Consider the following 16,594-nt stretch of genomic DNA (forward strand, 5'->3'; position numbering starts at 1 on the left):
AGAACACCAGCACGCCCAACAGTAGCGCGACTTTCAGGAGGAGTCCGAAGCTCGTACATTCAATAGTACTGTGCCAGAATCGAAGCATATCTACTGAAGAATATCCTACTCTTAATATACCTTTATCTTTTACGCTATTTTATTTTTTGTAAGAAACGAGTAGCGAAGGACTAAATTTCGATCTCTTGTAATAATTGTGCTTGCATCAATGAGTAAAATATGCCTTCCTCACAGTTTTTTGAAGCTCGAAAATCGATCCTAAGAGAGCGGAGCAAGTTCCGAAGCTACAAAAATTGTTCCTAAGGGAGCATAGATTAAATTCCGAAACTACAAAAAGTCGTTCCTAAGGGAGCGCAGCGTAAGTTTTCTGCTCAAAAGTCGTTCCTAAGGGAATGCAGAGCCAAGAATTAAGTTCTGAAGTTGCCAAAAGTCGTTCCTAAGGGAGCGCAACGTAAGTTTTCTGCTCAAAAGTCGTTCCTAAGGGAATGCAGAGCCAAATGCCATCGAAATATAAGGTGAAGAAGCTCAAAAGTCGTTCCTAAGGGGATGCAGAGCTTAAAAGACTCAAAAGACGTTCCTAAGGGGATGCATAGTCTTGTGTGTTCTAGTATGGGCGCACGTGTGTGTCTTCGGCATCACCATCATTTTTGCATCATATCATCATATCATTCCGCATAACATTACATCATACATCATATCGCATCAACAACAAAGGATCGAATATGAAGCAAATCTTCGGCAATACTTTGGTAGAAAGAAAATGTGTTGAGATACGAAGCGAACTTCGAGAAATACGTTTTTTCGAAAGGAGGGGTTTCTTTCTTTACGAAGCATGAAAAGAAGGGAAGGTGTTTTTTCGCCGAAGGCTCAAAAATGGTACGTGCGTAAATTTCATGCATCATAAAGAAATATATTACAGAAATTTACATGTCTGATTAATTGTTTCATACATCAAATATTACAAAGTCTAATCTTAAGAATTTTTTCTGCGGCTTCGTTCGATAGTTTATCGACGACTTCGTCGATAATGGAGTTAGCAATGCTCATTACATCCAGTGCTTCCTTCATGTCCGGATCAGCCAGGGGGTTGTACGGCTCCGGTAGCAGTGACAGTTCAGCTGTAGTAGGTAAACTATTAGTTTGAATCCACAAAGTAAGTACCGAAGCTAAAATTAAAAAACAATACCTATGCGCCTTTCGCGTTCAGCAGCTTCTTCAGCTCGCCTAGCTTCTTTTCGGGCGTCATGGGTGTCTTTTTCATTCTTCTTTATAATTTCGTTGGCCAATTCTCGGCCACTGTTCACCCAGACATCAAAATAAAACTTTCCGCCCACCAAAGTCGCTTCGGCTGAAGGGTCTTTTGTGTCATCTATGGAGAAGGCGGCTTCGGCCTGGGCTGTAGCTTTGACGTGATCGCATCCAGCCTTTTCCAGAATAGCCACAATTCCTCGAGCGCTGGAGAAAGCACAAATATCCCCACGATTGCTCAGGATTTCCTCGAAAGCTTCGACTTCTCCGCTTATCCTCTCAACAACGCCCTCGGGGTTGCCTCGAATAAAATTTTCCTCAGAGGAATAAGCACCAACTTGGGAAAAGCTAGTTTTTAATTTCTTCATGCAATCCAAGGATTTTTCAAAACATCTTTCCTTGGATTCGTGAAGCTCCTCAATATTTTTCTCTAGCTTGTTCTTCCACCATTCACTAATTTCTTGGCTAGCCTTTGCGACCACACAATTTTCATTGGCTTCGGTAAGTTTTTTCCGAAGGTCTTCAACCTCAGCTTTATGAGCTTCAGCCTGGGCGTTGTATTTTGCCTCATCTTCCTTCACTTTACTGACCAATGAAATTAGAATTTTGTCCTTCTCCAGGGCTTCGTTTCTCAGCTGAATTACCTCTCATCGAAGGTTGCCAAGAGCTATCGTGCAACTTTCATCTTTCGCATTCTTTTGAGCCCTCAGGGCATTGCTCAGAATTAAGCCCTGCGAAAAAGAAGGATAAAGGTTTAGCATGAGAATAAAAACTTTATTCCCAAATTCTTAAATTTAAGTTTAAAAAATTCTGTACCTTCAGACTGTTGTATGCAAGGCTGTCCGCGAGGTCATCCTTTGACATGGTGGAAATGCCAACCTCGAGCTTCGGAAATCCCATACTTTTAGCCATCTCCCGGCAGACAGATATCTCTTTGTTGTCCGGGAGACAGTATAAGAAATCATCTTCGTCTATACCATTGAACACCAAGGCCCCTTTTGGGTATTTCAGTTTTTGGGCATAATGATTGGCCTCTGCAATCTCTCCTTCAGATAACCTCTTTCCCAAAGCATTACGAATAATAAAATCAAGATTCTCGGATAGAGCTTCGGGACTAAGAGATTTAGCTTCTTCGGCTATTTCTTGTTTAGCCCCTTCCTCAACTGCAGCGGGCTTCATCTCAACAGACTCTGAAGGCACAGCTTCAGCTTCAGCTTCGGCCGTAGCAGCTTCGACAACTTTCTTCGTGGGAGCAGGAGTTAATGTTTTTGTGGTTTCTATGACAGCGTCTAGCACGCTGGCCATTCTCCTTCTCTTGGGAGTTGTGGCAGGAGCCTTTGTCACCTTCGGCAATTCTGCCTCTACCGGTGGGCTCAGAATTTTTGGCATCATCACTGTTTTTTCCAATTCTGGCTCTCTGGCCACATCATCTTTGGCTTCGGCTGGCCCGACTATAGGCACCTTCGGCACTACAATCGATCCTTCAGCGCTCCAAGCGGCGGGAGCAGCTTGTTTTGCTTCGGCAGCAGAGGAGGTCCCTTCACCAAATTCAGGCACTACGACCATTTTAATATATCAAGGCCGGTGGGTCAAAACCTTTATTTTCTTGCCCTTCGGCACAACAATGGTGGCCGAAGCGGCAGTTTTCCTCTTTTTTCCTTGCCTTCTCAAGGGGTAGCAGTAATGAGGATATATGAAGCCAATTGCATCAAAAACCCTATTCAATCTTTTCTTGCCCCGACCCCCGAAGGCTGAGGACAAGGCATCATCTTCGGCCCTAGTATATGTCCCAAGCAACTCGTCGCTAGTAGCCTCAATGCATTTCAACCAGTCATCATTTGGTTCGTCGAACTTCTCTTTATATCTGAAGGTATATTTCAATCGAACTAATCCACCTTCGCTGGATTCAGCAGTACTCTCCTTCGGCATCTCCCAGCTATCCACAAGTGGCCACACTCTGAAGGCTATGTGCTCTTGAATTATGTCTCTTGTGCCAATGAAAGCACAGACATTGCTAAAAGCCTTCTGACACGCTTCGACATCACTTTCAATAGCCACCTTCGGCCTTCGGAGGCCGAAGCGAGACTAGATGGGGCGTTGGATAATTTCCTTAATATCCTCCCTCTCAATCAGATTATTCTTAACATAAAACCATTCCTCCATCTAGGCCCCGTGTAACACCCCAGGTGTTACCCAAGCCCTGGCCAAAGAAGCACCTTGGGTCCTACTCAAACTTTATGCTAAAATGGAAAGTGATGGGACTCAAAGTTTAGAGGCTTGTTTAAGATAAGCATTCACCATAACAAGAAAGAAAGTCTACCCTTCATACAATGTTCACCCACAAACAAGATTCTAAAACCCTAATTCCTTCTTAAGCCCTTAAACACTAACCATGGGATTAAAAGGGTAAGGATGGGCAAATAAACAAAACATAAAAAGGGACCTTTACTAAAGATGAAGAGCATTAGTAAAGCTACAAAATTTAGTAAGAAAAAGATTACAAAAAGGCCCAACAAAAACCTCAAATACCAAGTGGAAAGCACACTTGAGCCTTTAAAAATCTCTCTAAGTCCCAAAAACCACCCTAGATCAAAGATCAAAGGTGTTCACCTTTGTGCTGGCGCCAAAACCCCTTGGTCCAAATATCAAAAAGTGGTCAAATTACCTATGGCACACACTAGAAAAATTTGAACCGAAGCCAAGACCATTTGACAAGGTTTGACATCAGTTTTGTCTCGGGTTGAACAGTGCCGACAGACCCAACTTGGCGCCCGCATATCTCCCAAGCTAGGGCATATCTCCCATTGGAACTCACACATAGTAGCTAGCCCTAGGTGCCACGAAGAGATTTGCACAAGACCCTTGGCAAGATTCGCACGTTTGTAATCCCTGCAAGTGGTTGAACAGAGGCAGAAACAAATACCCACATGTTCGACGCGTTCTAGCGCGCCAGAGCACGCCCTCGGTGCTCCGCCCACGCGCGCAGCCCCGCGCCGCGCAAACCTCGCGTCCACGCCGCACCTGCGCATATAAAAGCCATCCCGGCCTCGACCGTACACCCCTGCGTGCCACTGACCCAACCCAAGCTCGAGTTCGCCCCGTGAGCAAGGCGCCAGCGGCCGCGCAAGCCACGGCCACCGTAGACCGTCCAACCTAGCCATTCTATGGACCTCTGTGAAGCTTCCAGAGCCAGGGATTGAACTTTACCTCACCGGAGACACCGGATTGACGTCGCCGGACTTCACCCGACCGCCGGCGCACGTAGAAAGAGCTCCACGGTGAGTCTTTCTTTGATTCCTTGCACTGGTAGCATCCTTAGCACCCCGTGAAGCTCCATGTGCCATTGGATTGAACGATACCGCCGTGAGCAGGCTGGAGCATACGCCGCCGACGAGCCCGACCGCCTGCGCACGAGGCCCGACCGATTCCGGCCATCACAGTCGACGAGCCGCACCTCGACGTGACCGCCAGGACCTCCCAGAGCTAACCCCGCCCTTTGCCGGACCTTCCTCGCCGCCGGTAAGCCCCGCCACCCTGTATATTCCCCGTGGTTACTGTTTCAAAGGGGGAGGGAGCTCGGGGAAAAAGAAGAAGAAGCCGGGGGGGGGTTTGAACAGTCAGTGACTCAAATGAATAGTCTCGCAGGGGTATAGTTTAAAGACTTAATTTAGGGAAAGCCCAGGGGTCTCGATGTAAGCTGGTTTTTCATAAAACCTTTTAAACATTATTCATTTAAATGCAGACAGAGCTTGCAAAATTCATAACTTTAGTTTTACCCAACCAAATTTAGTCAAACTAATTTTGCTAGGTTCTAAATAATATGAACTACTTAGGAAAAATACCAAACACCCTAAGTACTGCAGGAAATTGTAAAGTTTTGATTTAATTGGTAAACTCACCAAAAGCTAAATAAAGAAGAGTAAATAGCTACACTTTTAGACTGGGGTTAAGAAAAATTAGAGAGGTACTAAACCACTACCTAGCCTGTTTAAAAATAATAAACCCCTCAGTACACTAGATTAGGGAAGGGTTTACCATTTAAACTTACTTTGACTCAAAGTTAAAGAAAATAGAAAACAGAGTTTAAAATAAGAACCAGGGGGCAACCACATTTTTGCTAGCTTACTTTATTAACATAGTTCACTGGAAAATTTTGTTAAGCCCTCTGTTAGTACAAAAGAAATGCACCACATTTTATTTCATAAAAACAATGAAAACTTAGAAAAACCCTAGAAAAATAATCCTAAGGAGAACCCACCCCAATCCTTGGGATAGCTAATAATATGCTGATAAAAATCTAGGAAAAATATAAGTTCTGTTGTTTGACATTTTTCAAATAACAAGTTAGTTATAAGTACCTTTGTGGCATTAAACTTTAGAAAATCACAACTAAATATCCAGTGGGTGTTTTTCTGTGATTTTTAACACAAAGACCTATTATCACCTAGGGATCATAGAAAAAATAAACTGTAGTCCAGAAACCTCACCAAAAGCAGAGCAATAGTGTAAAGTACCCCTTTTACCCTTACTTTTGTTATTTTTTGTACAAGAAGTATCTGAATTAATGCCAACCTCAAATTTTTAGAATAAACCCTAGAGGTCAATATTTACCCACTGTAATTATTGTAATATTTTTGGAAAAGATTAGCTTGCCATGATAGTTCAAAGGAACTTAATAAGAAAACCTAATAGAAAGTAAAATGAAAATTTATGGGAGAAATTAGTGGTGTGCATTTAAATCCCCAAGAGCCCAAACAAACATATGAGAGATGACTAAAATTCTTAAGTTCACTCAACACCCTTGGTTGAGTGTTTACAACCCTTATTACACCCTCCGGCACAGAAAAACACTAGTTTATTCCCTATTTTAATATTGTTCATCTTGCATAGTATTTACAGATTGCCATATCATTAATATGCATATATCTTATTCATTGCATTCGATAGACTGTAATCTCGCTGACGGAGAGTACATCCTCGTTCCGGAGCAAGGAGTTGCTCAGGAGGTAGTCCAGGAGCCAGCACCAGAGCATGCCATCGAGGATCTGCCTGCCCCAGCTTTGGAAGGCAAGCCCCGGTTTATGCATAACCAATTCTATATGCTATTTTACTGCACTTAATGATTGTAGGCTTGTATTGTGCACTTAAGTGTAGGAGTTGACTGAAACCCTAGTTGCATGAACTCAGGATTCCTTTTGAGATGGATACTAGTATGCTAGGTTGAGTAGCTGCTTTACTAATTAGGGATCTCGGTAGAAGTCGAGTGATTTTTTCAGCACTCGCGCGAGGTCAGGAATTGGTTGTATCCATTTTTTATATCCTAATGATGATGGTCTGTTGACAACGATCCATGGGGATGCGTTGTCTACGAGACCGAAATTGGAATAAGGATTAAGGTGTGGTACCATGTGTCAAGCGTTTGAACATACTAAACATATGCCGAGAAATATGGTAAATCGGTAAGCCTAGTACCTGAGTGAACCTGGCAGCAGATTGCCCTTCTCAAGCGACCTGAGACGTGGTCTCCCATTCCCGTTATGGTGGGTACAAGTGCGGTCACTGCACGACGGCAGTCGGGGTCAGTGAGGCATTGTACGCCAAGGCGGTGAGCCCCTCTCTGCTGAAGGGAATTAATGGGGACGGTTGATGTGTGTGGGGACGGAGTGCCTCGCCACGTCGTGTGTTTAGGTTTACCTTGCAAGGTTTAAAAACTCGATTCGAATAGTCTGCTTCTCGCAGCTAATGAGACTGCTTGATCCATGCTGCTACATTGAGTAACAAGTGGAAATGTGTTGATTTAGCAAAAGATGTTGATTGCTAAATGCTTGATACCATGTATGAATAGATAGGTACACATTTAGTCTTAAGAGAGTCACACTAAAACTTGAAAAGCTAAACTTGATTTTAGACTCAGCTAGTGCTTTTGGCAAACCAAACCCCTGAGCCAAACAGCTGCATGTCTAGAGGTAGAGGAGTAGACTCCTCACACAGGGTAAGTCTAGCTGAGTATTAGTATACTCAGCCTTGCTTGTGGTATAATTTTTATAGGTTCTCTGGAGGATATGGTTGCTGGAGTGACTTGGCCGTCCATCTTGCCACCGGGCTGGACAGTCGAGTGGGACCCTACCTCAGCAGAGGAGGAGCATGAGGAGTGATGGGCCAGGCTTCCCCATCCCTCCGTTTATTTACTGTTAGTTATATTCCGCTGCATTCCGAACAATGATCGCTACTTTTGATAAACTCCGATGATGTTGTAATAAATTTAAGTACTCCTTAATGTACGGTTTTATGCTTTATTGTATTTGCTTTGTGCCTCACCTTCGAGTGAGTATGTGGTACTTGATCCTGTTAGTGGCCTTGTCGGACTAGATCCGAGGGACTGACGTTTTATTCCTATTTAAGTGTGGTCTAGCCTCTAAGGCAGGACTTAGGCGCTTAAGTTGGAATAATTCGGGCGGTTTCGCCACAGTTGGTATCAGAGCTTGTACCACCACAGAGGAATCAATAAATCGTAATTACCAACCTTTTCAAAGAGTAAAACTTGCTAGAAACAAGTGTTGGGTAGATCGGTAAGACGATAAGGATGGACATAGAACGTGAAGCCTTAGGATGCTAGATGGGTAGCTAGGTGGCTGTTTGAATGTGCCCTACAGGCTACTATAATAATGGATAGAGGTTTCTCTGTCCCTATAGGTTGATGTGAGGTCGCTTAGAACGAGCATGCATGCATCATTACGTTCTAACCACTTAGTAATTGGTCAAGAATTATAAAAGCTATGTAATCCAAGAGGCACCGTAATAAAAACTAAGTATGCCTCAATGATCTCAACATAACCTTGGGAAAGACAAGCACTAATTTCCTTTTATTTTTGTAATTCTTTTTCTTTTTCGCTTACACTTACCCTTACACAGATGACTTCTCACGAATCCTCGGAAGGAGGGAACACACATTCCCACACAGACAGACTTGCACGCGAGGGTTTTCCCCACATTTTGTGGGAGGTGCTGCAGGGAGCCGGTTATATGACGCCTCCCCAGTATGCGGTGCAATTGTTCGAGGAGCACCGGGTACCCCGCTGTAGGGTGAGGATGACCTTGGAGCCTCATCCCTTGTAGCTAGGCTGGCATTCGTTGGACTCCGAGTCTTTCGGGTTCAGGGCTGAAGATACTATCGAGTCCATTGCTCTCCACGGACTGACGACCTTTTGTGGCTTTCACCCATTGGAGTTATCCACTCACTCCATTGGCTTGTTCCCCGCTGAAAAGGAGGACGACCCAATGTGGAAAGACCGAGTGGAGCATGCCAAGGATGTGTGGTGTAACACCCGGATTTTAGGGGTCCAAAACCCGGGGTTAACATAAACACCAGGTATGCTGGGACCAAGTCTCAAACATATGATGTATAGTGGCACAGGATCGAATGTCACAACTTTATATATAACAGGAGTTCTATACAAATAAATAGTTACATTATAAGGAGACAACAGTCCAGCAACCCAAAGTTGACTGGGAGACGACGACCTAGACCTCTCACGAACTCATCACCGCATCCTCCATGAGCATCATCCTGCAGTACCTGTTCTTGACCTGTGGTGTATGTGAGACAGCAAGAGTGAGCTCACATACGTTCATCGCTCAACAAGTTGTGGGGAATAATGTGCATGAACTCGCCAAAGGTGGGAGCTCACGTGAAGTGTAAGGCTTACCAAAGAAGATGGTTAGAGCTGAGCATTGCTTTTAAAGTTGGTCAAAATTTTATTAGCAGTTACTAAGTATAAGTAAATACCAACCCAATTAAATAATAGAACAAAAGTAACAACTTCACCTGCGATGCAATGCATATGACAAATTGAATTTAGTTCCATAATTTAATCATGTGAGTGTCCGAGCCGCTCATGACCGTGAGCACGGCTAGTATACCAGTTTTACACTCTGCAGAGGTTGCGCATCTTTACCCACAAGTCGTGTATCCCATGTCGCCAGGGTTTGCAAGGCCCTAAGACACTTCCGAGGTGAATGGCTAGGGATCCACTACGAGGCCTTTACAAAGTTCCACTAGCTTCCGAAAACCCGCTACAGTTTATAGGAAGATCCAGTACAGGAATCCCTTGCAGGACCGCCATCGCAGCAAAATCCTCCCGAGGGCACTTCCCGCACTGACCTCTCCCCTACTGCCCTTGCCCCTTTCGGGTAAGGTAGTCTTCCACTAGCTTTCCTAATTAATCAGCCAAGGGCGTCCCATTAAACCCTTGTGGTAGCACTGTTTTCCCGGGTGGTTCTCCATGTTCCAATTAACATAATGATCTCAATATGAACAATAAATAATAACTGATAACAAAAGTGTAACCATGAATAGTGTATCTCCATACCCAAAACCACATATAGCACTAGCAAGTACTACCCAGAAAGTTCAGTGGTGAACAAGGTATAAAGATAGACAAACTAGGGTAACCTATTGGGTCCCATCAAAATTAACCTATGCAGATCATTATGATTAATTAGAACATGAGTAGGTAAAAAGAAGTGATCAAGGGCACAACTTGCCTGGGCCTTGAGAATCCAGGTACCAGGATGATCTTCAGGTGACACGTGACCTCGCACTAGTCGTAGCAATACAAACAAACAGTGTATAGGCAAAATTAACATTACACCAAACCAAAATACATATTAATAATCCACATATTAAAATAAGATCACAGGAAAAAGAATTATTAATTTTGGAGTTATAGATTTTAAGTTTTGAATTTTCAAAGGTTTTATGTGTTTAAAATGAATTAAGTGAGAGAGTAAATTTCTAATTGTTTTCATGACAAAACAGAGGCACTAAATGATGAAGAGTATTATTACAAAATTTTAGAAAGTGGAATGGATAAATTTGGAGCAAGTATGAATTTTCTATGAATTATCTAAGTTCTAGCAATTATTTTCATATTAAAAATCCATTTTCTATTTTATTTATTCAATTTAAACGAGTTCTGGACTGGGCCTCAATTATAAGAAAGGTCAGGGGGCTCGGCGCAAGAATTCCCAGACTCAGGAAACAGTAAAACGGGGATGGCGGGTTGATTCCAGAAATCCCCAGGGTCTCTTTAACAAGAATAACCCGCGAAGGGGTATGAATAGATCTGAGCCGTCCGATCAACAATCGAGGGCCAGGATTAGATCTGGCTTATTATGAAACGTTACGCGACGACGTCCCTCGGATCAGAGACCAACGGTGTGGATTTAAAAATGACCGCGGCAGGTCCACGTCCGTCCGATAGCATCCAACGGCGCAGGATCAATCACGCGAAGGGTTACGCGTCGATCTAAACTGGGCCGCACGATCACCATCCAACGGTGCACCACCATCGTCCCTACGGCGCACTCCGCGCCCGTGAATACGGCGGCGCCAAACAGTCCGCACGGCGGCGACGCCGGTGGCCAGTGCGCCCGACGCCCAAACCTCGATTCCGAAGAGCTATACGCAGGGAAGGACATGGCGGTCAGCATGGAAGGGTTTCTCACCTGCAAGAGATCGCGGAGGAGCCTGCCCACGGTGTAGCGCGGAACACCGGCCCCTCCCCAAGTCCGGCGAGCAATTGGGTCGGGAACGGTGGCATTCTTCACCCGCCAACGCCACAAAACGCATGTATGCATCCCGGCGGCCATCCTCGAGCACCCGATGGGCTTCAAACGGCGGTAGAGGCCACGGACGGCTGCGGCGGCGAAATCCTATTCTTCTCTGCGCTCCATGGTTCGACAATGGTGGTCCGGGCGCGGTGCGACACGTGGGAGCTAGGGGAACGACCCGAGCTTTATACCCAGGCGGCGAAGTCCGAGCAGGCGAGGACCACGCGGCCGAGGAACCAGGGCACGACCTGCAAGCCTGCCACGGATCTCGCTGCAGTCCGTTGCGGTAGGGAAGATTCTGACTGGTGGGGCCCACTGGTCAGAGGAAGCGAGCAGCTGGCGAGAGGGTCCCGCCCGTCAGCGAGAGAGAGGGAAAACGCAGGCGAGCGCGTGAGAGGCTGCACGGGGGACCCACATGTCGGCGCCATGTTTTGGAGTGGGCTGCGCGCGTGTAAGGAATCCTTAGGTGGGCCGAATTCTAGGTAGCCGGCCCAGTTAGGGTTTTTATTCTTTTTTTATGTAGTATTTTTCTTAGTTCTTCCCTTCTTTTATTTCTTATTTTCTATTTTCCTTTCCATTTAAATTTCAAATCAACACAAGTTTAAAGTTCAAACACTTAATTTGGATACACATATAGAACTTCAGCATAATGCGCAAAAACATATTTTATATATTTCTTTATTTATTTTAGTTCTTTTAGACAAGCTTTTAATCATATAGTAGAATAATCCCTACCTTATTACTTCTAGGGAAATCAAATTCATATTGTAGACTATATATATTAAGAAATAGTTTAATCTTAATTCTTTTATATATCCCAATCCAAAGGCAATTTAGATCATCTAAGTATCTTTAATTATGTATTTTTAACATATTCATGAGTGGAAACTTCTAAATTATGATTATCTTTAAGGAAAGGTGTTTTGATTTAAAATCTTTGAGAATTTTTCTTGTCTTCACAAGATTGAACTTTAGGGTGTTACAAATCCTACCCCCCTTAAAAATAATCTCGTCCTCGAGATTTAGTAAGAAAGAGGATATAGGAAGAGTGGTTTGCAATTTAGCTTTCAGTTCCTAATTAGTTCAAAATCAAGAGTCTCTCTTTTTATTATTAGTAAGTGATAGGAGAGCATGGGTATTATATGTATGTCCACTTTATTATGTAGGATAGAAGATGTCTTTAGGGTATATATAGGTTTGGGTAAGAAAGAGTGGGGTAAAGAAAGACTCCATCCAAGATTGTGGATCTTGACTCCGTTGGCGATTCAACTTGATCTTTGAAGTCTTGAGTTGATGCTTTATCCTTCTTTGACGTGGTTGGTCTTCTTTGGCCTTTCTTCTTGGAGTTGCCATCCGAGTTAAGGACATATGGTTAAGATATATGTGAGTAGGATGGATTATGTGCAGGTTAAAAGTTTGTTTGTTATTAGGTGAGAATAGAAAAGTTATACCATTCATCATGGCCCTATTGGTTAGATCAGATCTCATGCATGTGGGTGAGTGGGTTTAAGGCACTAGTTGAGGGGTATGGACTTATCTCTTATACTAGTATTAAGTAACTTACTCTAGATTAGATCATAATAGATTAGATGGAATCTAGATTAGATTGGTATGACTAGTTTGACTAGTTTAGGTTAGATAGATCTACTAGGGTAGGATACATGTTTAGAATCTTTTGGGATAGGATGGATCATTAGGTTAAAAGCTCTATTAGGTTAACACCGAGGGATCATGCATCTATTGGATGGGTAAGGTAGTTGCATATGTATATGGTCAAGTTAATCTAGGGCATCAATTTTAGGTTAGATTGGTATAACCAGATTAGACTAGATAGAATCTCATTAATTTTAATTAGGTCATGGTTGTTATTCTAGAGGGGAATAAATATTCAATTTAGGGCAAGATGAATCCATAAGATAAGATAGAGTCTTTCGAGGTCAGTTAGATTTATTAGGATAGGATAGAATCTTTTCAAGATAAGATGAGTATCTTTTAAGATGAGATAGATCTATGAGTGTAGGATAGAATTTTTTTTAAGATGAGATGAATCTATTAAGATAGGGGAGAATCTTTTAAGATAAGATGAATTGGTTAGAATGAGATCTTTTAGGATAAGATAAATCTCTTAAGCTAGATAGGTTCCAAATGGGATAATTTAGGTTGCCTAGTTATTTTATAAATATATTTTTATACCTATGTGTATATGCAGATGTAATTGTGGACATTACTCCACAACCCATCACACTCAATCAAAGATCCAAATCAGACAGATATCATAAGAACAAACATTCAAGTGCATAGATAAAAATAGTTTTGTTTTTGTTCCTAAGAGTAGGTCTCCTATTCCTAAAGTCACTTTAGGTACAGGATTTCAAGGTGTGAAATCCACATTTGTCTTTAGAAGGAAAAAGGTAAGAATAATCAGAGTAAAGCGGAATTAGATGAGAAATGATTAAGAAGAGTTTAGAAAAGAATCAGAGTAGCAGAGGTAAGTAAATAATGGTTGTCCGGTTCTATCTAGGTTTCGTCCTACAGTCAACATTCCTCTGATACCACTTCTGTAACACCCGGATTTTAGGGGTCCAAAACCCGGGGTTAACATAAACACCAGGTATGCTGGGACCAAGTCTCAAACATATGATGTATAGTGGCACAGGATCGAATGTCACAACTTTATATATAACAGGAGTTCTATACAAATAAATAGTTACATTATAAGGAGACAACAGTCCAGCAACCCAAAGTTGACTGGGAGACGACGACCTAGACCTCTCACGAACTCATCACCGCATCCTCCATGAGCATCATCCTGCAGTACCTGTTCTTGACCTGTGGTGTATGTGAGACAGCAAGAGTGAGCTCACATACGTTCATCGCTCAACAAGTTGTGGGGAATAATGTGCATGAACTCGCCAAAGGTGGGAGCTCACGTGAAGTGTAAGGCTTACCAAAGAAGATGGTTAGAGCTGAGCATTGCTTTTAAAGTTGGTCAAAATTTTATTAGCAGTTACTAAGTATAAGTAAATACCAACCCAATTAAATAATAGAACAAAAGTAACAACTTCACCTGCGATGCAATGCATATGACAAATTGAATTTAGTTCCATAATTTAATCATGTGAGTGTCCGAGCCGCTCATGACCGTGAGCACGGCTAGTATACCAGTTTTACACTCTGCAGAGGTTGCGCATCTTTACCCACAAGTCGTGTATCCCATGTCGCCAGGGTTTGCAAGGCCCTAAGACACTTCCGAGGTGAATGGCTAGGGATCCACTACGAGGCCTTTACAAAGTTCCACTAGCTTCCGAAAACCCGCTACAGTTTATAGGAAGATCCAGTACAGGAATCCCTTGCAGGACCGCCATCGCAGCAAAATCCTCCCGAGGGCACTTCCCGCACTGACCTCTCCCCTACTGCCCTTGCCCCTTTCGGGTAAGGTAGTCTTCCACTAGCTTTCCTAATTAATCAGCCAAGGGCGTCCCATTAAACCCTTGTGGTAGCACTGTTTTCCCGGGTGGTTCTCCATGTTCCAATTAACATAATGATCTCAATATGAACAATAAATAATAACTGATAACAAAAGTGTAACCATGAATAGTGTATCTCCATACCCAAAACCACATATAGCACTAGCAAGTACTACCCAGAAAGTTCAGTGGTGAACAAGGTATAAAGATAGACAAACTAGGGTAACCTATTGGGTCCCATCAAAATTAACCTATGCAGATCATTATGATTAATTAGAACATGAGTAGGTAAAAAGAAGTGATCAAGGGCACAACTTGCCTGGGCCTTGAGAATCCAGGTACCAGGATGATCTTCAGGTGACACGTGACCTCGCACTAGTCGTAGCAATACAAACAAACAGTGTATAGGCAAAATTAACATTACACCAAACCAAAATACATATTAATAATCCACATATTAAAATAAGATCACAGGAAAAAGAATTATTAATTTTGGAGTTATAGATTTTAAGTTTTGAATTTTCAAAGGTTTTATGTGTTTAAAATGAATTAAGTGAGAGAGTAAATTTCTAATTGTTTTCATGACAAAACAGAGGCACTAAATGATGAAGAGTATTATTACAAAATTTTAGAAAGTGGAATGGATAAATTTGGAGCAAGTATGAATTTTCTATGAATTATCTAAGTTCTAGCAATTATTTTCATATTAAAAATCCATTTTCTATTTTATTTATTCAATTTAAACGAGTTCTGGACTGGGCCTCAATTATAAGAAAGGTCAGGGGGCTCGGCGCAAGAATTCCCAGACTCAGGAAACAGTAAAACGGGGATGGCGGGTTGATTCCAGAAATCCCCAGGGTCTCTTTAACAAGAATAACCCGCGAAGGGGTATGAATAGATCTGAGCCGTCCGATCAACAATCGAGGGCCAGGATTAGATCTGGCTTATTATGAAACGTTACGCGACGACGTCCCTCGGATCAGAGACCAACGGTGTGGATTTAAAAATGACCGCGGCAGGTCCACGTCCGTCCGATAGCATCCAACGGCGCAGGATCAATCACGCGAAGGGTTACGCGTCGATCTAAACTGGGCCGCACGATCACCATCCAACGGTGCACCACCATCGTCCCTACGGCGCACTCCGCGCCCGTGAATACGGCGGCGCCAAACAGTCCGCACGGCGGCGACGCCGGTGGCCAGTGCGCCCGACGCCCAAACCTCGATTCCGAAGAGCTATACGCAGGGAAGGACATGGCGGTCAGCATGGAAGGGTTTCTCACCTGCAAGAGATCGCGGAGGAGCCTGCCCACGGTGTAGCGCGGAACACCGGCCCCTCCCCAAGTCCGGCGAGCAATTGGGTCGGGAACGGTGGCATTCTTCACCCGCCAACGCCACAAAACGCATGTATGCATCCCGGCGGCCATCCTCGAGCACCCGATGGGCTTCAAACGGCGGTAGAGGCCACGGACGGCTGCGGCGGCGAAATCCTATTCTTCTCTGCGCTCCATGGTTCGACAATGGTGGTCCGGGCGCGGTGCGACACGTGGGAGCTAGGGGAACGACCCGAGCTTTATACCCAGGCGGCGAAGTCCGAGCAGGCGAGGACCACGCGGCCGAGGAACCAGGGCACGACCTGCAAGCCTGCCGCGGATCTCGCTGCAGTCCGTTGCGGTAGGGAAGATTCTGACTGGTGGGGCCCACTGGTCAGAGGAAGCGAGCAGCTGGCGAGAGGGTCCCGCCCGTCAGCGAGAGAGAGGGAAAACGCAGGCGAGCGCGTGAGAGGCTGCACGGGGGACCCACATGTCGGCGCCATGTTTTGGAGTGGGCTGCGCGCGTGTAAGGAATCCTTAGGTGGGCCGAATTCTAGGTAGCCGGCCCAGTTAGGGTTTTTATTCTTTTTTTATGTAGTATTTTTCTTAGTTCTTCCCTTCTTTTATTTCTTATTTTCTATTTTCCTTTCCATTTAAATTTCAAATCAACACAAGTTTAAAGTTCAAACACTTAATTTGGATACACATATAGAACTTCAGCATAATGCGCAAAAACATATTTTATATATTTCTTTATTTATTTTAGTTCTTTTAGACAAGCTTTTAATCATATAGTAGAATAATCCCTACCTTATTACTTCTAGGGAAATCAAATTCATATTGTAGACTATATATATTAAGAAATAGTTTAATCTTAATTCTTTTATATATCCCAATCCAAAGGCAATTTAGATCATCTAAGTATCTTTAATTATGTATTTTTAACATATTCATG

The sequence above is a fragment of the Zea mays genome, chromosome 7, assembly GCF_902167145.1.
Source record: "Zea mays cultivar B73 chromosome 7, Zm-B73-REFERENCE-NAM-5.0, whole genome shotgun sequence".
In the NCBI taxonomy this organism is placed as follows: domain Eukaryota; kingdom Viridiplantae; phylum Streptophyta; class Magnoliopsida; order Poales; family Poaceae; genus Zea; species Zea mays.